Below are 24,681 nucleotides of genomic sequence, written 5' to 3'. Positions count from 1 at the left end.
TCAAGCACTTAGTACAGTGCTCTGCACATCGTAAGCACTCAAATATGACTGAATGAATTAATTAATTAGCTGTAGAGCTTGTGGCTCCAAGGATTTCACAGTGGGGCAGAGATCTGGCTCCTGGCCTATTGACCTGATTCCTAGCCCTTCCTCCAATGGAAAAGTGAGTTCTGTGGAATATGGGTGGGGTTGGGAGGGAGAATCTGGCCCTCACCTCATCTTCTGGCCTTACCCACTAGCTTTCCAGGAGTATAATTCCTCTCCCAATCCCAGACCATCCAAGGCTACTGCAATGCCAGACCACAGAAATTACACTCAACCTTTTAAGTCAAGTCAGGCAATTTTGCAATGGCTAAGAATTCCTAGGCAATGTGACTTTTTGTCCTAATGAGTGTTTAATGCAAGTCTATGTCGTTGGCTCATAAAATATTTATGGAACCTTAATCTGTGCATATTGGCGCTCGGATGTAATACGCATGACGTGGATTTCAGAGTTGATCTTTTAGGAAAACATAGATATTCCGAGGAAAATTTTAAAAAAGCAAGAAATCGAGAGTCTAGTAATGGACGTCTTAAACCCATCATTGCCAATGAAGCAGACCTTTCATATGAGCTGTTTAATTTAGCCAGTTGTTATGACAGATAACTAATGAGATGAAATTCTATGTACAGAAGAAAAATGTCAATACTTGTTTTCTATAGAGTGACCAATGAGGTTAGGGGATGCTATATGGAAATCTATATTGGTTTCTAGACTGTGAGCCCACTGTTGGGTAGGGACCGTCTCTATATGTTGCCAACTTGTACTTCCCAAGCGCTTAGTACAGTGCTCTGCACACAGTAAGCGCTCAATAAATACGATTGAACGAATGAATTGGTTACAGAAACAAATGGGATTTATTTCTGATTATTTATCGATGGAGTACACTACTTGGGTGTTCTTTCAGCCCTCCATTAATGTACCCTGGGTTAAGACAGAAAATCTAGCCTAGGAAAAATTGGACCAGAAGTCAGAAATCAGTGGAACAAGGAATGTGGATATCCAGGAGAACAAATATCACCTGAATCCCCCAAATGTTTAGCTTCCAGAGACAAAACATTATGTTGCCTGAATCACTGGTTGAGAAGCAGTGTGACCTAGCAGAAAGAGCACAGGACTGAGGGTCAGAACATATCGGTGCCACCATTTGTCTGCTGTGTAACTTTGGTCAAGAACTTAAGTTCTCTGGGCTTCAATTTCCTCATCTGTAAAATGGGTATTAAATACCTGTCCTTCCTCCCCTAAGACTGTGAGCCTCATGAGGGAAGGGGACTGTGTCTGACCTGATTATGTTGTATCTACCCCAGCACTTAGAAGAATGCTTGATACTTATTTATTATTGCTTTTTATTCTAGATCTGCCAAGCATTTACTATGTATCAAGCACTTTTCTAAGTCACAGAGATAGATCCAAGTTAATCAGTTCAGACACAGTCCCTGTCCCCATGGGGCTCATAATCTAAGTAGGAGTAAGTGCTTAAATAACACAATTATTACTAGAAGAACATGAGAGAGCCTTTTCATTTGCACATTATGGCCAGAGTTGTGATCCCCAAATTGGCCTTTTCAGCCAGACATGCACTCATAAGTGAAGCAATCAATCAGTGGTATTTATTAATAATTATCGTATTTGCTAAGCGCTCACTCTGTGCCAAGCACTATTCTAAGCACCGGGGTAGATACAAGGTAATCAGGTTGTCCCATGAGGGGCTCACAGTCTTAATCCCCATTTGACAGAAGTGGTAACTGAGGGACAGAGAAGTTAAGTGGCTTACCCAAGGTCACACAGCAGACAAGTGGAAGAGCCGGGATTAGAACACTCATCCTCTGGCTCTCAAGCCTATGCTCATTCCACTAAGCTACACTGTGCAGAGCACTGTACTAAGTGCTTGGGAGAGTACAATACAACAGAATTAGCAGGCACATTTCCTGGTCATAACAAACCTATAGTCTAGAGGTGGAGTGGTGTCTTCTTCAAATATGCCAGACCACTATTCTACCCTCCTTCAAAGAATCATAAGATCACATCTCCTCCATAAAGCCTTCCCCAGTTGAGCCCTCTTTTCCTCGGCTCTTTCTCTCTTCTGTGTCATCTTTGTGCTTGACTTTGTGAACTTTGGGCCTTTAATAATAATAATAATGGTATTTGTTAAGCACTTACTATGTGCCAAACACTGTTCTAAGCGTCGGGGTAGATGCAAGATAATCAGGTTGTCCCATGTGGGGCTCACAGTCTTCATCCCCATTTTACAGATGAGGTAACTGAGGCACAGAGAAGTTAAGTGACTTGCCCAAAGTCACACAGCTGACAAGTAGCAGAGCTGGGATTAGAACCCATTACCTCTGATTCCCAAGCCCATGCTCTTTCCACTAAGCCATGCTGCTTCTCTTTAACATTTGCCCCCTGCCCCTCTCCCTGCATAAGATCATTATGGGCAGGGAATGTGTCTACTAACTCTATTGCACTGAAAAACAGAAAGGCTTATTTAAGCAACTCAGAACTCTTGTTCGGTTCAAGACCATCAGACCAAATTACTTAGCAGGGCAGGTGCAACAGAAAAACTTTAGGTGTATTTTAGGCACAGGATTACTCCATTGATATAAGTGGGTTTGAAAGACAGTTCTGAGAGTAAAATCTCGCTGACGGAGTGTGCAAAGAAAGGCCTAACTGAACCGATGTCATTGCAGAACAGAGTGTAAGTTGGCAAGAGGCAAACCAGAAAATAGATGGTGGTAAATGCCTCTTTAATTGCTGCCATATCATTCCAACAGATTATCTAGGTAAACAGACAACAGATTGACTTGGCAAGGTTCTGGGCTGTTTAGTTTTCTACAAAACCAGCTTCTGTGTTCAAATCAGAGAAGCACAGCTCTAACTGCCTTCACTTTCAAGAAGCTTCTCAAGGACCTCTGGTAGTTGTCCATCCAACTCTACAATGAAGAGAAACTCCTAACCATTGGCTCCAAAGCACTGGATCCCCTTACCTCCTCCAACACTTCACTGCTCCAAATCAACCTACCCACTCCATCTCATCTATCTCACCGCCGACCTCTTACCCCCATCTTGCCTCTGGCCTGGAATGCCCTCCCCTCACCTTTCCTGCCTTCAAAGCCTTATTAAAATCACATCTCCTTCAAAAAGCCTTCCCTGACTAAGCTCTCATTTCCTCTGATCCTTCTCCATTCTGTGTCACTCTTACACTTGGCTTTGCCCCTTTTATTCACCCCACCTTCAGTCCCACAGCACTTATAATAATAATAATAATGATGGCATTTATTAAGCACTTACTATGTGCAAAGCACTGTTCTAAGAGCTGGGTAGGTTACACGGGGATCAGGTTGTCCCACCTTGGGCTCACAGTCAATCCCCACTTTACAGATGCGGTAACTGAGGCCCAGAGAAGTTAAGTGACTTGCCCAAAGTCACACAGCTGACAAGTGGCAGAGCCGGGATCTGAACCCATGACCTCTGACTCCAAAGCATGTGTTCTTTCCACTAAGCCACGCTGCCCTCACTTATGTACATATCTGTAATTTATTCCTTTATATTAATGTCTGTCTTTCTGTCTGGACTGTAAGCTCACTGTGGGCAGGGAACGTGTCTACAAACTGCTATATTGTATTCACCCAAGTGCTTGTATAGTGCTCTGTTCACAACAGTCACTCAATCAATCATATTGATTCACACAACAGTTAGAGGTAGGATTAGAACCCCAGTCTTTTGGCTCCCAGTCCCATTCTTTACCCACTAGTCTGCATGACTTCTCAATTCCCACTTGGACTGTAGACGTTGTGAGGGCAGAAGCTACTTTGGGAAACATAATAGCCCTAGAAAAATTAATTGGGTAGCCGGAGAAGAAAGCCAAATGCCCATACTTTACAGCTGTTTACAAGTATTAACGAGTTTCATTCCACTGGAATTCAACTCATTTAACTCACCAACATTCTCCAGTTTCAATATTTCCTGAGGTTATTCCTCAGCACGGTTACTGTTTGATTCTTTAACACCACGCCTAATTTAATAGAGGCTCAGTACTACTGGAATACCACCACATTGTAGCACAGATATGGACAGAGATAGAATTGCAGGCAGGGGAGGAAAAAAGGGCTCTAGAGAACTAGAACTCTGGGTGGGAATATTAATTTGTAATACCCAATTGGGAGAGATTGTGTTCGCCGTGTTCACATTTTACATGCGTTATTTCTAAATATCTCGTAGTCCCTAGAATGCAGGTGTGCAAGGGCAGATCCCGCTCAGTTAATTGGTTTCTGATGTTGGCGATTTGAGAGGTGGAGGTTGATGCTGATGAGGTAGCCCAATCAAAAGCTATCGAATTTCTAAACACATTCCATAATCTGGTGCCAGGGACCACATCTGCATGAGCAACTCCGGGTAGCAAAAACCAATGGCTAAAAATGAGAGAAAGGGATAAGTTAAATAAGCAGTGCGGGCAGGGTTGGAATCACGAGACATATTTGTGTGAGGTGATTCCAGGGGCAGCAGGGAGTCACAGAGAGAGGCTTAAAGATCAGTGGGAAGGGAAGCGAGGTGAAGTCTCAGAACCAACAATGCTATCACCCCTGCTTGTTTAGATAATAATAATAATAATAATGGCATTTATTAAGTTCTTACTATGCTCAAAGCACTGTTCTAAGTGCTGGGGAGGTTACAAGGTGATCAGTTTGTCCCACGGGGGGCTCCCAGTCTTAATCCCCATTTTACAGATGAGGTAACTGAGGCTCAGAGAAGTTAAGTGACTTTCCCAAAGTCACACAGCTGACAAGTGGCGGAGCCGGGATTTGAACCCATGACCTCTGACTACAAAGCCCGGGCTCTTTCCACTGAGCCATGGCAAAGCAAGACACAGGGCTTCCCATGTTGCCATTTTTTATGGTATTTTATGGTGCTGGGGTACAGACATGCTAATCAGGTTGGACCAAATCTGTGTCCTACATGGGCTCACAGTCTTCATCCCCAATTTACTGAGGTGCAGAGAAGTTGAGTGACTCGCTCAAGTTCACACAGCAGACAAGTGACGGAGCTGGGATTAGAAGCCAGGTCCTTCTGAGCCACAGGCCCGTGCTCTAGCCGGTTATGATCGGTTATGATTTTAACCAATTTTGTAGGAAATTCTGTTTAAAGGGGAGTGAAACATGACATTTAATAAGATACAGAAGCCAAAAGAAATGTTCTTTTCATGGCTTGATATGTTCTGCAGAAAGCAACTAACAAGACTAGCTCTAGTCTTGTCAGGAATGGACTCCAGGTAACAGACCTATAGTCCTGGATCGAAGATTCATACCCCTCAACAGCCATAAACAACCAAGCACCGTCTACTCAACTACCATTTATTAACTATTACCCTATTGATTTTAAAGCCATTCTTCCTATTGAATGAAAATTTTATTGATTATGATTTTAACCAATTTTGTGGAACAGGCACTGCGTCTAATCTACTGTATCTACCCCAGCACTTAGCAAGTGATTGGCACACAGTTAGTGCTTAATGAATCCCATCAATTATTGAGAGTTGTCCTTTCCTTGTAATCCTCTACAAAGTCCCAGCCCCCAAGTCATAGTAAAAATTGATAAATAATAACTAGTATTAATAATAATAATAATAATAATAATGACATTTGATATGCGTTCCCCCCCCCAAACTCTAAAGTCCTTGAGGACAGGGATCATATCTACCAACAGTATTGTATTCTCTCAAGCACTTAGCATAGTGCTTTGATTGATACCATTGCTTGATAGATTGACTAAGTGTTTATCGTGCGTCGATCTACTCAGTGCTGGAGTAAATACAAGATAATCAGGGTTGACACAGTCCCTGCCCTGTCCCACATGGGACTCCTAGTTTAAGTAGCAGGGAGAAACAGATATTGAATCCCCATTTTGCAGATGAGAGAACTGAGGCACAGAGAAGTTAAGTCAGTTTCCCAAGGTCACACACGGCAGTTAATGGCAGAGCCAGAATTAGAACCCATCTCCTCTAACTCCCAGGCCGGTGCACTAAACTAGATGGTAAACTCCTCAAAGGTAGGGATCATGTCTAGTTACCATATTGTACTCTCCCAAATACTTAGTACGATGCTTTGAGAACAGGAATTAATAAATAATAAATAAATAAATGCTCAATAAATACCAATAGTTAACAAACTGATTGATGATATCCTTGTCATAGGAGACGCTCACCGTATTCTCCTGTTAAATCTGGTAAAAGCATTTAAATACAATGTCTTTTTCTTCTTTTCCTGTAGGCCCCCTTGCTGGTTTCTTCTTCCTTGTGCCTCCAGAAGAAGAGGATTCCCGAACCAAGATTCAGTGAGATTCAAGCCTGGTTTTCCAGCGAAACTTACTAATGGATCAGCCAATGGGTGCCTCTGCGTCTATGTAGGGTTATTACTGTGTGAACAAATACCGAAGTAGAGAAATAGAGGGTTTATTCTACTTAAAAGATGAAACTGTGCTTTCAACTGTTTGGTGCTTTACCAAGCTCTGGGTGATGTTAGGTCACTGTAATACGGTTCAGCTTGTGAGTTGGCCTTTAACTATGTCACAGAAAAAGGGAAAAGGTTTCTTTGATTCCAAGAAAAAGAACTGAGAAAGATTCTCTGCATTGTGAATCCTTTGAGAATGCCCTGTAACTTTGGCGTGGTCCTGGACCCATCTCTCATTCCGCCCAAATATCTGTCACCAAATCCTGTCAGCTCAATACTGCTAAAATCCGTCCTTTCCTCTCTATCCAAACTGTTGCCATGCTGACCCAAGCACTTAGCCAATCCCTCCTTCACTATGGCTTCTACCTCCCCAATAACCTCCCGACTTCTTGTCTCTCCCTACTCCATTAATAATAATAATAATAATAATAATAATAATAATAATAGCATTTATTAAGTGCTTACTATGTGCAAAGCACTGTTCTAAATGCTGGGGAGGTTACAAGGTGATTAGGTTGTCCCACGTGGAGCTCACAGTCTTCATCCTTCATTCATTGGAGAAGCAGCGTGGCTCCATGGAAGGAGCATGGGCTTCGGAGTCAGAGGTCACGGGTTCAAATCCCGGCTCCGACAACTGTCAGCTGTGTGACTTTGGGCAAGTCACTTCACTTCTCTGTGCCTCAGTTCCCTCATCTGTAAAATGGGGATTAAGACTGTGAGCCCCCTGTGGGACAACCTGATCACCTTGTATCCTCCCCAGCGCTTAGAACAGTGCTTTGCACATAGTAAGCGCTTAATAAATGCCATTATTATTATTATTATTATTATCCCCATTTTACAGATGAGGTAACTGGGGCACAGAGAAGTTAAGTGACTTGCCCAAAGTCACAGCTGACAATTGGCGGAGCTGGGATTTGAACATATGACCTCTGACTCCAAAGTCCGTGCTATTTCCACTGAGCCATTCCACACTTCACTCTGCTGCACGTATCATTTATCAACAAGTACGTTCAGTCCACGTCTCCCCACTCCTCAAGAACTTCCATCCACCTCCATGTCAAACAGAAACTCCTTACCATTGGCTTTAAAGCACTCAATCAGCTCGCCCCATCCTACCTCCCCTCAATAATCTCCTACTCCAGCCCAGCCCACAAACTCCGCTCCTCTAGCACCAGTTTGCTCACTGTGCCCTGATCTCACCTAACTCACTGCCGACCCCTTTCCCACATCCGCCCCTAGTCTAGAACTCCCTCTCTCTCCATGAATGCCAGACCACCACCCTCTCCACCTTCAAAACATTACTTGTCTGCTTTGGGACCTTGAGCAAGTCACTTAACTTCTCTGTGCCTCAGTTACCTCATCTGTAAAATGGGGATTAAGACTGTGAGTCCCACGTGGGACAACCTGATTACGTTGTGTATACCCCAGTGTGTAGAAGAGTGCTTGGCACATAGTAAGCGCTTAACAAATACCATTATTATTATTATTTTTATTACTAAGGTCACATCTCCTCCAAGAGGACTTTCCCAGTTAAACCCTCTTTTCCCCAGCTCTCTCTCTCCCTTCTGTGTCATCTCTGCCCCTCAATCTATGACCTTTGGACACTTGATATTCTCCCCACCCCGAACCACACAGCACTTACCTACATAACTTTAAATAATATGTTATAAATTACATTTATTTATTCATATTAATGTCTGCATCCTCCTCTAGATTCTAAGCTCACTTTGGGCAGGAAATATGTCTGCTAATTCTGTTGTATTGTACTCTCCCAAGTACTTAGTAAAGAGCTCTGCACATAGTAAGTGCTCAATAAATAATATTGATTGACTGATTGATTGGATGCCCAGGCATATTTCTGTGGACATTGGCATCATTTTTCTTTAAACCAATGGATTCTGGGCAAAAATGGAACAAAACATGGGTTTTTCACTATTAGCATTTGACAGCATAATAATAATAATAATAATAATAATAATAGCATTTATTAAGCACTTACTATGTGCAAAGCACTGTTCTAAGCACTGGGGAGGTTACAAGGTGATCAGGTTGTCCCAAGCGGGGCTCACAGTCTTAATCCCCATTTGACAGATGAGGTAACTAAGGCACAGGGAAGTGAAGTCCAAAGTCATACAGGTGACATTTGGCAGAGCTGGGATTTGAACCCATGACCTCTGACTCCAAAGCCCGGGCTCTTTCCACTGAGCCACGCTGCTTCTCTAAGCATTTAAGGTTTGTCTTCTATAATTAAGTAAAATGACCATTTTAATGCCTTCTACCAATTAAATCAGGAGATAGCAGCTTGAGGGATTAATCCAATGGAAATCAGCCACGAACGTAAAACAATGATGTTAATATTAAAGTCAAAGAAAAGGTGACTAGGTAGCATCAATCTGATAGTTGCTTCAATACACTGAAATAGGATATAGCCAGAATATCACCCATGGTTAACATTTCTGTTCTAAACCACAGCCGCCTGGAGGATTTGAAAAGCTGCCAGTTTATCATGCATATTGATTTATAGAATTATTTTAAACGTGTCAGCTAGCTAATTAATCTCCTCGATCTGTGGATCATTTTTAAAAAGTGCACCCCTAGCTATAACAGCCTACACAGTGAAAACCTGCCTGTAAAATAGAAGCGTGGCCTAGGGGATAGAACCCCAGGTTTGGGAGTCAGAAGGACCTGGGTTCTAATCCAGTCTCTGCCACCTGTCTGCTGTATGATCTCGGGCAAGTCATTTCACTTCTTAAGTTCTGAGGAGGTGAGATAAAAATCAAAGTGCTTAAGAGGAATAGATGAAAGTGCATAGAGGAAGCAGAAGGGAGGGATAACAGGGTAATGAGGACATAGAGAAGGAAGGCCTTTGGGAGACGTGATTGTAGGAGGACTTTGAAGTGGGGGGAGAGTGGAGGACTGTCAGATATGAAGGGGCAAAAAATTCCAGATCAGAGGAAAGATTTGCACAAGGGGTCAGCAGCGAGAAAGACAAGGTTGAGGTACAGTAAGTAGGTTGATGTAAGAGGAGAGATGAGAGATGTGGGTGGGCTAAATTGTAGCAGGAGATCAACAAGGTTAGGTCGGAGGGGGAGAGTTTATGGTCTTCCACACAACCTAGGAAACGAGTAATATCATCTTTGGCGCAAAGATTTAATCTCCCTCCAACGAGGACCCAAAACACACCCCAGTGACTTCAGACTGAAGGTTTGTTTTGTAGCTAGGCTCAGAAATTCTGTTGACTTTGCTTTAAAGGCAAATTCCCGGACCAAAAAATGAAGATCTCTCCACTTGAGACTCCCAAATGTTTCCAATTTCACTCTCATATTCCCTAGAGATGGATTTTCTAGCTGTCAAGCAAACAAGAAATCATGGAGAACTGCAAATTTGCGCAAGGTAGTGGAGCAGCCCAAGAAGATTATGCCATTCTGTTCAACTTGATCTATTATAGATGCAATTCTGCTTTTAAGAATGTGTGAGCACAAAACAGATTTGTTTAGCCCTGTCATTTAAAGATGTCTTCTCCAACTCATTTGGGAATGCTATCATTCGAAATCTTTTTCCATTTGTTAAAAAACAAACAGTGAAGAGATGCCAAAAAAATTTCCTAGAATATCTGTTTTTTATTTCGAGATAAAAAGCTGTTTTTTTACAGAAACGTTTTGGGCTTCAAGAAATTTTAAAAGTGAGCAAAAGCAGATTTCTCCCTACTGTATATAAAACAGTTTAATTTGGATATGAAATCTTTCCCAGTATGGCAACAGGGTGAAAGACCACCAAGTACAATTATGTCACACCATTTAGAAACAGATGTATACTTTGTGGTTGTTACCATTTCTCAATCCACAGTGAATAGGAAAGTGATGGTGAGGCAGCTAGATCAAGTTTCCGAAAAGGTCAACGTGAAAAAGATGGAAAATCAAAACCATGTTGTAGCATCATATCCTAAAAGAGTAAGGACAGAGATATAATGATAACTGCGGTATTTGTTAAGTCCTCGCTATTTGTCAAACACTATACGAAGCATTGAAATAGATGCTGGATAATCAGATCAGACACAATTCCTCTCCCACAAGGAATTCAGTCTTAGGGGAAAGGAGAGGTGAGGGGACTTCTTTCAGAAAGTCCTCCTGGATTAATTCATTACACTCTGGCTGCATCAACTCAATGGTCACCCATAGAACATATGCATTTATTCCCACCCTCGGCAATTATGCTCACATGGATATGTGTGCAAAATGGAATATTCATTTACTTAATCAACCATTTCATCCTGATCTAGTTGCAATATTCCCTGTTCTTCATCCTGCTCCCTCGATTACCAAATAATTGGGATCTGTCCATCTTCCCCAATAGAGTCTCAGCTCCTTGAGGGTAGAGAACTTAATTCTGTTATGATAAGATAATTCAATTCTCTGTGCTCTCATCAATTCATAGTACACTGTTTTGCACTCACTGAATAGTCAATAAGTATCACTGATTCTTCAATATGATCCCTAAAATAATATATTTCTTTATAATTGATTGTCCTTCTGAGATCAATAAATACAAATTGATAATTGAATAAACACCTCAGAGTTCATAGTCCTGTATTAGAGACTGTAAACTCGTTGTGCGCAGGGAATGTGTCCATTATGTCATTCAAGTGTACTCTTCCAGGGGCTTAGTACACAGTAAGCACTCAATAAATATGATTGACTGCTTAAATGACAGAGTAACCTAGTGGGAAGAGAATGGATCTGGGAGTTAGAGGACCTGGATTCTAATCCCATCCTGCGACTTTCATGCTGCCATCTTGGGCGTGTCACAAACAATCAATCAATCGCTGTGCCTCAGTCCCCTTATCTGCAAAGTGAGGATTCATTCATTCATTCGATGGTATTTATTGAGCGCTTACTATTTACAGAATACCGTACTACATGCTTGGGAAAGTACAATACAATAATAAATGGACACATTCCCTGCACACAATGATCTTACTGTCTAAATTCAATATTTGACATCATTGCCTCTTTGAATTTAATGTGTTGGATTTGAACTGCTCTGATTTGGTTATGCAGCTTAAATTCTCCACGGGACTAGAATGACCTCAGGAAGGTTGGTTTACAAATTTATCAAACAATTTCTAGTTCTAGGATTAGTGGTGATAATACAGAAGAAATAAACAGTTTGGATTTACCAGGATTCGGCATATTTAAATCCCTTTAACGCAATCCTCGTAAAAAGTGATGTTTTAAATGAACCTCTTGCTCCTTCCATCAAAAAGCACTTATTCCACTGCCCAGTCAATGTTGAAATTGTAGAGTAAGAAGCAGTCTAGGGAGTTATCTAGCTTATCTCTTTTTGTCCATTGTCAAACCAAGACCAAAACTGTGGCCTCTCGTCTCCCTAGAAGACACTCTCAGACTTCCTTGGAAACATTTAATTCTCCTCTAAGCACTGCTATAGTGTAAAGAGATAGCCATTTCCCACAGCTAAATTGTCTATTGGGATTTCAAGAACACTCCACATCTAAGCACTAGGTATTAAACACACCAGGTGTATTTTAAAAATAGAAACGGTCCCGGTCCTCAAAATGTAACATCTAATAGGGAGACAAGGCATGCATTCAAACAGAAATATGTACAGGGTTGAGACTTAAGTTTGACAATAAAAATGAGTAGGAAGGGGAGGCAAAGGCATTGAGTTGGGCTGGCGAGTTATAGCGTGGTTTAGTCTAGACTGTACCCTTCTTGAAGGCAGGGAATATGTTTACCAACTCTGTTATAGTGTACTCTCCCAAATGCTTAGTACAGTGCTCAATAAATACCATTGAATGATTGATAACGGTGGGTCAGGAAAATGTTCTCTATGAGCTGGAACTTCAACTGTGGTTCAAAAGCGGGAAGGGAAGTGCTTTGGCTAAGAGGATCGGGAATATTGTCTCATGCATAAAGACATCATGGGCGGAGGTTTAGGTGGAAGAGGAAAAGTGAGAAATGAAAGGCAACAAGGAGATACAATGGACGATGACTCCAGATGATTTGAGAGGGACCAGGGTGGAGAACTTAGAAAACAGCACTGAGAAGCTCCTCTAGACTGTAAGCTTGTTGTGGACAGAGAATATGTCTGTTAAATTGTTATATGGTACTCTCCCAAGTACTTAGTACAGTGCTCTGCAAAGTAAGCACTCAATAAATACAACTGATTGATTGAACAGATCAGTCTGTTGATCCCTATGGAGATAGTTCCTTCCCAGGAATGGTAAAGATGAGAATTTTACATTTCTGCAATGTAATGAGATGGTGAGATGTGGACTGTGTCCATTGTGATTAACCTGTGTCTTCCTCAGTGGCATTTCCAAAGCCTGTTCCTTATGCTACCGCAGAAAGTTGTGCGGGCTGAAAAATATCAATTCCTTCCTGAAGGACTTGTAGAAATTCATGGACATGAGATCCATAACTGGTTACTAGAGAGAAAGTCAGGGATTTTGGAAGTTAAGCCCCAGGCATAAAGGTGAGTGTCCTCACCTTCTGCTGGAGATAGAATGAGGAATTGGATGCGCAACTGTTGGAATCTTTTATCCTTTTAGGGTTGGTATCAAGCATCAAGATATCAGTGGATATTTCAGGAACAGGAAACCATTAAGATAAAATAGCTACCATTTGTGTGGAAATTAACAGGCATCAAAACTGCATCAGATTTAAGGACAGACTCAATCTTTCCTACTCCATGCATAATTAGGCTGTGCATTTTTCCACTGTTTCTATTTGAACACAATTTCAGTTAGACTTCCATTGGTCCAGTATTCTCTCCCAAACTCATCTAAGTTCTATTCAGCAAGGTCTGTAAACAGCTTGTCTTTTTCTCCTTTCTGGGATTTTATATTCTCTAGTCGCAGCTGCAGGCCCATCTGACAAGACAATAATTACTCAGTGACTTACAGTGGTCAGTTAAAAATGAGCTTTGGAGAAACAAAAAGCCCCTGAGATAGCAATCAATCAATCAATCAATCAATCGTATTTATTGAGCGCTTACTGTGTGCAGAGCACTGTGCTAAGCACTTGGGAAGTACAAGTTGGCAACATATAGAGACGGTCCCTACCCAACAGTGGGTTCACAGTCTAGAAGGGGGAGACAGAGAACAAAACAAAACATATAAACAAAATAAAATGAATAGAATAGATATGTACATGCAAAATAAATAAATGCATAGAGTAATAAATACGTACAAACATATATACATATATACAGGTGTTTTGGGGAAGGGAAAGAGGTAAGGCAGGAGGGATGGAGAGAGGGAGGAGGGGGAGCAAGGGCCCATCTCATTATCAGTGTGTCCTAAGCTGAAATAACTAAACAATAAATTATCCTAAACTACCACCAAGGCAGCCCTGTCTCAGAACGGGACAATGGGATTTTTTCAAAACACAGGTCCATTGTGTGTGTGAGGGGGAAAAGTGCCTTCTAACAAGAACTGCTTTTATATCCAAAGCATAATCATGTAAAACTAGATTTGGACAAACTTATCTTGGGAGCAAAATGTGTTGGTCAAGGTGTGAAGAGGAACTTAGGTTAGGGAAAGGAAGAGGGAACTTTATTTATATTAATGACTGTCTCCTCCTCAAGGCTGTAAGCTCATTGTTGGCAGAAAATGTGTGTGTTTATTCTAATATTGTACTCTCCCAAGTACTTGGTAAGGTGCTTTACACACAGTAAGTGCTCATTAAATGTGATTGACTGATTGATTGATAACTTTGATTCTATTACACATAGCAAGAAGGTAATATCCATACAAGAAGCTGACTTGTTAAAGTGAATTTGTCACGCTGAAAAGGTGTGAGAGAACACTTCGAAGTTTTTAATAAAAGGTGTCTGAGTTATAAATTAAGCCCAGGAAGCACCTCAGTGGTATCTCTTTCAGTGTTTTCTCCTACTAAAGCCTCAACCCACACCACAGTTAAGAGATTTTTGAACTTCTAATTATTTAAATTTCTTTGCTCTTGCTTCCCCTTCACCTGATATAATTCTTAGGTGCGTAGGAAATCACTTTGGCCAGTGAAATCATGCTTTGATTCAGTAAAACCTGATTGCCCCTCAATCCTAAACCTAAGAGCCCCAAAGTAACATGAGGGTCACTGATGAGGCTGACATGAGATTCATCAAAAAATGAAAGTTATGATGTCTGGTATGGATTGTCAAGAAATTGATCAGATACAGCCCAAAAGATTACTTAATGCAGAAAATGCTTTCGAGTTAGAATTTCTCCCGATATCCTGAGTCACAAAATTAATGCTCCTTTCATTCTAAAATTCTAGATGTCTTCCAAAAAGTTTAATGAAAGACAAATGGAGCTGTTTTGGGGGACATCACAAACTCAGTCATGTGACTTAAATGAAGATTTTTCAGGTGCCTTATGGAGGGCAAGATGTACACCCCCAAACTGTTTAAAAATCTTCAAGGAAGAAATAAACGATACTGGCTCATTTGTGACTCAATTTTGCTCACACCACAAAGAACATTTTAAAAAAATACATTCTCAGCTTCCTGACTTGTGAAAGAAACGAAAAGTTTCAGCGTCATAGGTTTTCCATACAAGCTTGCCGGATTTCTAAAAGATTCTATTTCCTGCCTCATTTCAAAATGTTTACCCCTCGTCTCCCATTTGAGGTATCAGATGGATAAACACCACCAAGCAGCGTGAGAAGGTCCCGGGAGGAGGAGTGATAAAACGTGTCCTTTGGTTGACGCCGCCAATAGTGAGACTGCATCTTTGAGGATGAATGCCTTGGAGAGAGAGTCTATTGCCCACTTGGACATTTTGGTCATGAAAATATAGCAATGCATATTTTCAGGTCCCTTGTCTTTCAAGTGAGTTTTGCTCAAGGCATCGATCATTGAAAGTGGAAAGGTTTATGCTAGATTTGTTTTCCAATAGAGAAGCAGCGTGGCCTTGCAGAGAGATGGGAGTCAGAGGATCTGGGTTCTAATTCTGACCCTGACACTTGTCTCCTGTGTGACTTTGGACAAGTCACTTAACTTCTCTAATTAAACTCCAGACAATAAGCCACTGTAAGCTCATTACGGGAAGGGAACGTGTCTGCTGATTCTGTTGTATTCTCTCAAGTGCTCAGTACAGTGCTCTGCACATAGTGAGCACTCAATAATTACCATTGATTGATTCTCGGTGCCTCAGTTCTTTCATCTGCAAAATGGGGACTTGATACCTGTCTTCCCTCCTACTTATACTGTGAGCCCCATGTGGGACCTAATCATCTTGTATCTACCCTAACACTTAGTACAGTACTTGACACATAGTAAGGGCTTAACAAATACCATTACTATTATTATTATCATTATTAACCATTGTTATTCATTCATTCAATCATATTTAGACTGTGAGCCCATTGTTGGGTAGGGACTGTCTCTATATGTTGCCAATTTGTACTTCCCAAGCGCTTAGTACAGTGCTCTGCACATAGTAAGTGCTCAATAAATACGATTGATGATGATGACTGCCTCTATATGTTGCCAACTTGTACTTCCCAAGCGCTTAGTACAGTGGTCTGCACACAGTAAGCACTCAATAAATACGATTGATTGACACTAGGCCACTAGGCTACACTGCTTCTCCCCATGAGCGCTGTAGGACTGAGGATTGGTGTGACTAACGGGTACAAATCCAAGTGTCAGACTGGCACCCAAGGGAGAAGGTGTAGAGGAAATGAGGGCTTAGTCAGGGAAGGCCCCTTGGAGGAGATGCAATTTTCAAAAGGCTTTGAAGGTCCAGAGAAGTGGGAGGAAGTCCTAGGCCAGGCTCGCACCTGAGTTTTGAAAACTCAGAGTTCCCAGAACAGCTTTTGAGGGTCCAGTGGAACCAGACCTATCTCAGAGAAAAGTTATTTTCCAGGGAAGACCCACAGAGCTGGCCTCCGAGTTAAGCCTGGGCACAGGAAAGCTCACCTGCATCGTGATTGACGGTCCAGCCTTCACTGTGACTCACTGCCCTTCCTTGAATTTTCTCAGGACGGCAGACAGGGCTTCGTTAGGAACCAAGGGACTGCAAGGCTCATCTGGAGGACGCAGTCTCTGGGAAAGCAGCAAGCGCAATTTTCAGGAACTTTCAAGCTACTATGATAGATCTCAAGACCACTGCTTCTCTGACACACATTTCCAGCTTGTTCAACAGATGCAAGTTTCCAGCCTCGGGTTTTTATCAGCCGATCTCGCAGTCTTAGAAATCGTGGTCTTTTAAAATTTCTCTCTTCTTTCCAAAAATAGCTTTGAGTAGCCTCAGTCAGCTAAGCTCAGTGGGCATTTTCAGCTAATGATAATCCAAAACAAATCATTGATATTTGGACCTTCCTAAAGCCGAAGTCTGATAGTCGCCTCTTCCATCGCATGGGTTTAATTACTTTTGTGCTTAGTTTGGAACAAATTGATGGAAATGTCACATTTTCCCTATTCCATGAGTAGAATTAATGCACCAGAAGTACTGCCAAGAAAATTCGACAAAAAATTATAGGACTACTCAAAATGGTTTAGTTCATTAGTCCTTCTGGACATGCAACTATTTTCCCACATGTAGACTTTAAAGCAATAGAGGCACAGATCAAAACCAGTTGGTAATACACAAATCCAATTTTGACATTGTATATATGTGAAGAGAAAGAGAGAAAAACAAAGAGAAAGGGAGAGAAAGACAGAGAGAGGGAGAGAGAAAGAGAAAGACAGAGGGAGAGAGAAAGAAAAAAGAGAGGGTGAGAAAAAGAGAAAGATAGAGGAAAGAGAAAGTCAGATAGAAGGAGAGAAAGAGAAGAGGGTGAGAAAAAAGAGGGAGAGAAAGAGAAAAACAGAGGGAAAGAGAAAGAGAGATAGAAAGAGAAAGAGGGTGAAAGAGAAATGGAGAGGGAAAGATAAACAGAAAGTGAGAGAGAAAGACAGAGAAAGACAGGGAACAAGAGCTGTCCTCCATTTTCAAAGTTGACATTACCAACAATAAAATCCAATCCACGTATGTGGTTACTGCTGAAAAGACTGATCTATGCCTGACAGTCTATTCCACATGTGACCTGTGCTTGTATATCCGGAATGGTCTTCTCTCCTTGCCTTCCTCTCCCAGACAGCTGTGTTGCTCGATGTTTCACTGTTGGCGAACTGACTGTATTCCAGGACTTTAATATTAGTAACCTTGCCTGCCATTTGATGTGAAGATGATTTATAGGTGAAGCTAGTGAAACTGCTCAAGAAACTAGATGAGCTTTCTGAAGTATCAACCAATCCATCAGTATCCGTTCTGAGCACTTACTGTGTTCAGAACAGCATACTAAGCAATTAGGACAGTACAATATAACAATATGAGAGAGTCGGTAGACACATTCCCTGCCCACAGTGAGCTAACAGGCTAGAGGGAAGACAGACTTTGATATGAATAAATACAATAGGGATATGTACAAAACTGCTGGGAGGCTAAGGGGTTGAGGTTGACTAAACAGACCAAATCAAGGTGATGCCGAAGGGAGTGGGAGAAGAGCCAAGGATACTCAGTCAGGGAAAGCCTTTGGGAGGAGATGTGCCTTCAGATAGGCTTTGAAGTTGCGGAGAGTGATCGTCTGTTGGATATGAGGAGGGAGGGTTTTCTGGGCCAGAGACAGGACATGGGTGAGAGGGCGGCGGTGAGATAGATGGGATCTTGGCACGGCGAGCAGATTAGCATCAGAGGAGTGATGTTTGTGGGCTGGGTTGTGAGAGAAGAGCTGTGAGATGAGGGCTAGGCCCAGGTCTTGTAACCAAACCTGTGAAATCCTCCTTCTGGACTGAAGCTCCCTCCTCCTCCGTAAATACCTGATCACAACTCTCCCCACCTCCAAAACCTCATTAAATTTGCATCTTCTCCAAGAGGCCTTCCCTGTTTAAGCCCTCTTTTCCCCAACTCCTTCTCTCTTCTATGTCATCCATCTATGACCTTTGGGTATTTGATATTCACCCCAACCTCAGCTCCACAGAACTTATGTACGTATCTAGAGGCTATACACTATAAATTACCTATTTATAGGAATGTCTGTCTCCCCCCCCCCCAGACTGTAAACTCCTTGTGGGCAGAGAACCTGTCTTCCGTTACTCTCCCCAAAACTTAGTACAGTGCTTTGCACACAGTAAGCCCTCAATGAATACCATCGATGATGAAGATGGTGATGATGACAAACTAGAATGCTTTCTACTTCTGAAAAAAGAATGCCTCTGTGCAAGAAGCAGGAGTTTCAACCTGTTCTGGAAGCTAGAGAGGGTGGACATATGGTAGATTTAAGAAGCACTAACGAGAATAATTGGATTATAACAGATAACCAGGATAGATCCAAAAATGACTAGGAAGAAATGATCCAGCGGAGTGAGGTTTTTCTGATCTATTTTATATAGGTGGCAAACAGTAGAAGAGGTGGTGATGGAATGGACATAATTTAAAGGAGAGCAGTTTAAATAAATCCTAGAGATTAATGAATAACTCAAGAAATATGAGGGGTTTACCACTGGCTCCTGGCTAAACTTCTAAATTCCAGGAGCTTAGAAAAATCTTCCCAAGGATGGTGTCTTCATTCAGTTTCTATGACAAGGTTATACTGAACTATACATACCACATGACAAATATGTAGAATCATTTCTTGGCTCCATACCATTGTGTGAAATGATACAACTATGATCCAGCAGCCAAGAAAAATATGAATGTAAATGAAATGCATAAAAACAGTCTGGGGAGAGAGACACTTCTTTATTACACTGTAATTCCATGAACTAGCTCAAGCCAAACAGAGACCTGTTCGGGTCAAAAATTATTCTATTATAACCAAATATTCAAATGTTTCCAACTTCTTTTCCAGGGCAAATTCAGTAGTACATCTATTTTTCCTCTCCTGTTGACTTCCTGCAGACATTATAATGATAGATCTACATGTTCACTGTAATTATTGATTTTAATAACAATTATGCTATCTCTTAAGTGCTTACTGTCACACCGTAAACAGGTTCGCCACGGTCCCTGTTCCACAAGAGACTCAGAGTCTAATAATAATATTAATATTAATAATAGTAAAATGAATATTTGTGATATCTGTTAAGCACTTACAATGTGCTAAGTGTACTGAGCGCTGGGGTAAATTCAAGATCACTGAATCACTGGATCACTGGATCCCAAATGGGACTCACATTCCAAGTTCAAATCCTGGCTCTGCCACTTGCCGGGTGGGTACCTGAATTCCCCCACCCCATCCAGGCATCCTTCAAATTGGCTGAAAACCCCTCCCTTTTGGTGGTCCATGGTCTGGATTCCCATGGACTGCTTCTCCAAAGTCAAAGAGGCCAAATTGGACATGGCTGTATAATCCATCTCTAACTGTGGCACTTTGGGGTGTATGATTTGAAGCTGCTTTTCATTACACGGCACGGAGCAATGAAGTATTTTCAGCAAATATTCATTTTTCAAATATGGGTTAGGACTTGGGAAGAACAGAAGTATTTTATGTCATCCTAATGCTAACATTTCATAGATTGGTATGTGAAAAAAAGGTTTCAAAAGACTAAGGCAGTAAGACAAGTGGTAAGTGCTTATTACAGTGCTCTGCACACAGTAAGTGCTCAATAAAAACAATTGAATGAATGAGAGAAACAAAGCCTTTTTTATGCCTACTGTATTTTGGGGTAAGAAGTTACGCTAAATTATCTCAACCAAAATTCACAGTGAAGAATTTATGTCAGCTACATAACAAAAGAGCACATGTGTAGGGTAGTTGACTCAGAAATAATATTGGTGGTAGTAATTCCTAAACATAAATCATCTATCTAAACATATCTCAATGGATATGTTTATAAAGAGCTAAAGACAAAAAGACTAGGACTGTTTTAGATTGATTAAATGTTGTGAAATGATATAATTTAGAAATATACTCTTCCTATCGTACTCTCCCGAGCACTTAGTGCTCTGCACACAGTAATCGCTCAAAAAAGTCACTGACTGATTGATGGATTGAAGTAGTTTAGCTGTGGTTTGCTATAGTTTGAAAAGATCCTAACCCACACATCCTGCAAGAAATCAAATCAATCATAATCATCTGCATCTGAAATTAGCAGCGTCTCTTGCAACCACAGCGGAATTGACCATTTCTTACCAAGTTCCTTTAATTCCTCAGTACAAAATTAAGAAACCATGCTGTGCAATTTTTCATTTCAAGGCTTGTCAACATTTCATAAGATATTGATTATTGCTTGGAAATGTTACTTTCTGACTCCGTTTCAGCTACAGCTTTTTTAGGCAAAACTGCAAACAGAAATTCACAAAAAAATCTCAAGAAAGGGAATAAAGATGTCACTCTCAAAAACTTCCACTGGCTCAATATTTGGTTACTCCCAAAACTGAATTTTCTCTTAGGATGATTCAATTTTCTCTATATTCTATTACTTCCTCCTAGCTATAATGTATCTTAGTGTGGTAACCCTTCCTAGACTCGTTGAGGGTGGAGTTATACCTAGTGATTCTATGGTACTTTCCCAAGAACTTAGTACCATGCTCTGCACTCAGTAAGTGCTAAATACTATTGATCGATTGATTGTCGAATAGAAGTATCATTATGGAAGAAACACATGCCTTGCTGATGTTTTTTGTAAAACATAAAAATGAAAGCTAAAACAAAGTATGAACTGTTTATAATTTAAACTCAAATTTTAAACAAAACATGACAATTACCCCTCAAATTATATATGTATATATATTTAAATGTCACAAATGCCTATTCAAGTTAAGAGACTATACACATTGGATGTTTGGGTGGTGCTATTTCATGCTTTCCCCATATTTTGGCAAGTCAGTGAGACAAGAATGGGGCAGAAATTATGTCCTTGTCGGTTGGACCACAAAGGTGTATCTAGATGGTGTAGGTTGCCATTTGACAAAGCATTCTAGAGAACTGTGGGGCAGAGAAAGTTTGCCTCCTTCCCAAAGACTCCAGGAAGTGAGGCCAAAATGATGATGATGATGATGATGATAGTATTTGTTAAGCGCTTACTATGTGCCAAGCAGTCATTCATTCATTCAGTTGTTCAATTGTATTTATTGAGCGCTTACTGTGTGCAGAGCACTGTCCTAGGAGAAGCAGCGAGGCTCAGTGGAAAGAGCACGGGCTTAGGAGTCAGAGGTCATGGGTTCAAATCCCGGCTCCGCTAATTGTCAGCTGTGTGACTTTGGGCAAGTCACTTAACTTCTCTGGGCCTCAGTTCCTTCATCTGTAAAATGGGGATGAAGACTGTGAGCCCCACCTGGGACAACCTGATGACCCTGTATTTCCCCCAGCGCTTAGAACAGTGCTTGGTACACAGTAAGCGCTTAATACATGCTACTATTATTATTATTATCATTATTATTATTATTATTATTACTAAGTACTTGGATAGTACAATTCAGCAACAGATAGAGACAATACCCAACAACAGGCTCACAGTCTAGAAGGGGGAGACAGACAAGAAAACAAAACAAGTAGACAGGCATCAATAGCATCAAAATAAATAAATAGAATTATAGATATATACACAAGCACTGTTCTAAGCACTGGGGTAATAATAATGATAATTTTGGTATTTGTTATGCCCTTACTATGTTCCAAGTGCTGGGGTAGATACAAGGTAAGCAGGTTGTCCCACGTGGGGCTCACATCTTAATCCCCCCTTTACAGATGAGAAATAATTAAGGTATTTGTAAGCGCTTACTCTGTACCAGGCACGGTTCTAAGCACTGGGGTAGATCCAAGGCAATCAGGTTGTCCCACGTGGGGCTCACAGTCTTAATCCCCATTTTACAGATGAGGGAACTGAGGCGCAGACAAGTTAAGTGACTTGCCCAAAGTCACACACCTGATAAGTGGCGGAGCCGAGATTAGAACCCATGACCTCTGACTCCCAAGCCCGGGCTCTTTCCACTAAGTTGCACTGCTTCTAAGGCAAGGTCAGTGGGGTTAACAGAGTTAAACTTTTGACCAGTTTACACAGCAACTTCCCCAGGAGCTTATGCAGAAAAGAAAAAGAGACTAAATGATGTTGGGTTTTGAACTTTGTCATATGGGTTGTGGTCTGAGTGAAGAGGCTGAAAATAGAGGACTTCCTTCTAATCCCAGATTTCTTTAAGTAAATGCTGCACTTTGTGGGCTGGGGAAAAAAGAGGCAGAGTCCACATTTAACTGCTGACTTTGATCAATTGATCATCGCAGTGTGGAGGGCTTAAGAGTGACATACGTTAAATTAAACCTTTGATTTTCGGTGACGTGGTTGCAGCCTCTTTCGCTATGGACATACGGCCACATCACAACAGAACTCAAACCATAATTTCAACCCTTATTGGCTGTCTAGGAAAAAGAGACAGGGTAAATAACAACACACCCTCAAAGAGGGCTCTTCAAGATTAGCAAAAAGGCAACATGCTGAACACATCTGGGCTCTATTCCCGTAAGTTTACATCGGGATATCTTACAATATTCTTCCCTACATCTTTTTCGAGGTTGCAAAGATTCACGCTGTCATTGTGCTCGCTGGATAGTGCTGTTATTTCATACCATTTCAACTGGTATTTAAGATGGTGAGGTTATATTCTCAAATGATAAATCAGCCCGAGAATTAATCTATGCACAGTAATCATAATAACAGTTTTGGTCCTTGCTAAACACTTTATGCCAAGCACTATTCTAAGCATTCATTCATTCAATCGTATTTATTGAACGTTTACTGTGTGCTGAGCAAGCCCTTGGGACAGTACAATACAACAATAAACAAACACATTCCCTGTCCACACAAAGAAAGAAAGGAAGGGAGTGAGAAAGAAAGAGAGTGGGGGAGAGAGAAAGAAAGAAAGGGAGAGAGAAAGAAAGGAAAGAGGAGAGAGAAAATGAGGAAAAGAGAGGTAAGAGGAAAAGAGGGAGAAAGAGATAAAGAATTGGAGAAAAAGGAGCGAAGAGGAGATAAAGTGAGTGAGAAATGAGACAGAGAGAGAAGGAAGAGGGGAGAGTGAAATGAAAAGAAAGAATGAAAGAAAGGAAGGAAAGAGGAGAAAGACAGGAAAAGAGAGGTAAGAGGTAAAGGGGGAGAAAGAGATAAAGAATTGGAGAGAGAAAGGAGAGAAGAGGAGAGAAAGTGAGTGAGAAATGAGACAGAAAGAGAGAGGAGGAAGAGAGGGAGAGTGAAATGAAAAGAAAGAGAGAAGGATACAAAGGAGGAAAAGAAAAGAGAAGCAGCGTGACCTACCAGAAAAAAAAATACAAGTCTGGGAGTCAGAGGGCCAGGGTTCTAATTCCAGCTTTGCCACCTGCTTGCTATGTTATGTTGGACAAGTCACTTTAGTTTTCTGTGCCTCAGTTTCCTCATCTGTAAAAAGGGGGTTCAATTCATATCCTCCCTCCTACTTAGGCTGCCCATGTTGGAGAGGGGCTGTATCTGACCTGACTCTCTTGAAAATAGAACCCAGGAGTCAGTACACATAGTAAGTGCTTACCAAATACCACAATTATTATGCAAGTGGATTAGGTGTATTAGGTGGGGCTAGGTCCGTGGATATGACTGTGTAAGAGAATTTGGGGGAAGGTAATTAAGGGTGGAAAAGAGTAGAAGAAGAAAAGTGGAGGTTTCAGGTGGTCACAGGAGTAAAAAGGAAAGGCAGGACAAGAGAAGAGGAGGGAAGATAGTCAATAAAGAGTAGGAGGGAGAGAGGGAAAGCAGGTGAACTAGTTAAATGTAGGTAGGAGGGTAAACAGTTAAGGCAGAAGTTATAAAGAAGGGAGGGGGGAAAGAGGAGAGTGCAAAAACCCTGTACGAAAATTGAAGTTCTTTATGCTGATATTATTTTTATTAATATACTGCTTCTGGTTTGGAGCACCACAGCTTCAGAGGGGTGGAGATCTGGGAAAGAGAGCAGAGAAGCAATGTTGGATGAGAAAATGAGAACCATGTGGTAACTGTTAAAGGATTGAGAAGCAGCGTGGCTCAGTGGAAAAAGCCCGGGCTTGGGAGTCAGAGGTCATGGGTTCTAATCCCGGCTCTGCCACTTACCGGCTGTGTGACTTTGGGCAAGTCACTTAACTTCTCTGGGCCTCAGTTACCTCATCTGTAAAATGGGGATTAAGATTGTGACCCCCACGTGGGACAACCTGATAACCCTGTGTCCCCCCCAGCACTTAGAACAGTGCTTGGCACATA

At 41.4% G+C, this 24,681-nt stretch overlaps 1 long non-coding RNA gene across 1 annotated transcript; it reads right to left on the bottom strand.

The window, feature by feature from the left end:
• Positions 1-10,088: 10,088 nt before the first annotated feature.
• Positions 10,089-16,624, bottom strand: LOC119940575. Its single transcript, XR_005455022.1, has 2 exons — positions 16,423-16,624; positions 10,089-10,425 (listed from the first exon to the last, which is right to left on the bottom strand). It is a non-coding gene; the product is annotated as an uncharacterized LOC119940575 (long non-coding RNA).
• Positions 16,625-24,681: the final 8,057 nt, after the last annotated feature.

This window comes from Tachyglossus aculeatus, chromosome 19, assembly GCF_015852505.1.
Source record: "Tachyglossus aculeatus isolate mTacAcu1 chromosome 19, mTacAcu1.pri, whole genome shotgun sequence".
Classification (NCBI taxonomy): domain Eukaryota; kingdom Metazoa; phylum Chordata; class Mammalia; order Monotremata; family Tachyglossidae; genus Tachyglossus; species Tachyglossus aculeatus.
This window is presented reverse-complemented; position numbering and strand designations above follow the sequence as displayed.